The following is a 2468-nucleotide window of genomic DNA, read 5'->3' as shown; positions in this document are numbered from 1 at the left end:
GACATTATAAACGAGAGATTCAGTTGTGTCTCCCGTGAAAACTAAATTGATTTGCAAGTATGCTAGTTTTGCTTGTCAAAGGTGAATATGAGGCATCATCAAACAACAGTATACAGTCTTTCAGGTTATTGCGCCTACCGCAGACTGATTGAATGGTAAGACCCAAATTTTCTCACTGGTGTAAACCTGTTTTTCCAATAGCCTAATCCCTGATCACATTGGGCGTCGCTGTAACGTACTGTGCACTAATTATTATCTGAGGAGTACAATAACGCAATTAACGGTTATGCTCTGTTAACCAGACACTTTGAGTGGCTAACAGAAACATCCGGTTGTTAAATTCCCTTGAGCATCCAGGAGCATCAGGTATTGAGAGTGCTCTATCTCACCTGAACGGTGTTTTGAGGATGTGTTCATGTTCTAGCTCAATTACCACCCCCGATTCTGAAAGCGGATAAAGGGGGTTGTAAGTAACGTTGGCGCGTATTTTGATATCTGCCGGCATATTACACAAGCCCGCTTCTCAGAAAGGCGCTGTCAACAGAGCTATCGGATACCATGTTTGCAGGCCCCAGGGAACTGACATGCACTACGGTTAACTTGTTCGACATTCACGCGGAAACAAGGCTGTGGGTTACGTTGGTAAAAGCTTGCTCCTAATAAATGTCCAGTGAAAATTAACCGGTACAGATCCGGGGAGTGCCGGCTCATACGGTTGAATTCTATCGCCAGGGTTAAACGGCCTACCCTGAAGCTTTGGCCGAGTGTACTTTCTGATGTCTCTGGGCGGCCCTCCCTAGTACATAGCCGAAAACAGGACCTGCCTTCATAAGTTGCATGAACATCAAACATCACAAGACCTCCGGGGAAGAGATAGGAAAAACAATCTGTATACCTGCATTTAACGGTCTGTTGTCACAGAGAATGGTGTTGGCCTTATATATGGAAGGTCAGCAAACAGCTCACTGGCGCGAAATCCGAGTGCTCTGATTCCTCGCAGATGATTCACGGATTCACTGATTGGTACACAGGATCGAGGATTTTGCCCAAGATTTTCGGGTCACCCAAAGTTTCCCGTTCTGGATGAAATATGTCTATGAGCTGGACTTGTGCGTTGCACAAGTACCATTTCCCTAAGAGTCTACACTATGGTTCGGGCCTTCTTAGTATTCATTATATGAGACAGCTCTTTGAACAAACTTCTTTCAAATTTGGACGCTTGGCCAGTATGTTATTTGTAGGGCACACCCCATTGCGCGATCCATTCACTTTGGCCACTGTTCGAGCGTTCAGTTTTGGAATATTTGTAGCCCCACGCACTCCATAAAATTATCAATCAACGCCAAGATACATACGTAACCTTTACTTATTCTAGACAACGGTCCCAGTGATTTGTGTAGCAGTCTGGTTTGATCGTCTGCGGTGGCGCTGGAGCAATTGGTCTTGGGTGTTTCACTTCGTCCCACTCTGTGCACGATTGGCAAAAAAGAACAATTTCACACTTCATGTGTACATGAAAGCTGTCGACGTACTGACTCGTCTATTTTATTGTCTTTCATGGCGTAACCGTTTGTAGAGGCACTAATTGTGTTGTGTAGTGCGACGGCCGAGCTATGGGTCACGCCTGCACTGAGCCTGCCAGACTACGCGATAGGGAGAAGACAGAGAACTGCGGGCACGGCTGTATTGCCAGGACAAAACGTACAGAGCGTCTGCGTAAATATATAGGATGACTAACTGGCCAAATATGCTCGTTCACTTGTTCGTTCCGTACAGCCAATGGTGGTGTTCCGGTCGTGAACATTCTCAGGCCCACTACGCTGACCGTGTGTTGCTAAGCCGTTTGTTGAGAGTCGCCAACTCACCTAATTTCCGGGCGTGTCGAACCGATGATGAACCTTGGGGAGCGTCACTCTCTTCACATGTGCTTTTTCCTCTGTGTGTACATGCCCTGGTCTTCCTGTTAATGGGTGACGCTGATATTCACAGTGAGCGGAGGTCGCAGATCCAAAATGCAGCGCATCCGAGCCATCCTTCGTAACCTCGTTGTCGGATGGCCGTCGTTCTTCGTGGGATAATACCTGAATTCACAATCGGAAGGCGGAACCCACTCTCCAATTTCTGGTGCGTGTGAGGTCACCGATAGGACCTAGTACAATGAGCAGTCATCATAATGGCGGGTAGGTCAGCAATCAACTGAGGGTGCTCTGTCGGTACAGTATTACAGGGAGGCAGCGTCCTTGAGTGAGCCTACATTTGTGTTTAATCTACGTCATTTGAAATTTTTTGGAGCGACTTATTAGGATATGACCCATTGAGGCCGAAGGTGAGGGCATCTTACTACAGCGGTACATCTGGAAAAATACCAGGCCTCGAGTTTGCCTTTAGCAAAGCTGGCTTTTCAGATAAACCAGCGGGTGTCGTTTGCTCTGAAACACGAGATTACATTTGGTCGACGTACAAACAAG

This window comes from Opisthorchis viverrini (assembly GCF_000715545.1).
Source record: "Opisthorchis viverrini unplaced genomic scaffold opera_v5_121, whole genome shotgun sequence".
NCBI classification, from domain to species: domain Eukaryota; kingdom Metazoa; phylum Platyhelminthes; class Trematoda; order Opisthorchiida; family Opisthorchiidae; genus Opisthorchis; species Opisthorchis viverrini.
This window is presented reverse-complemented; position numbering follows the sequence as displayed.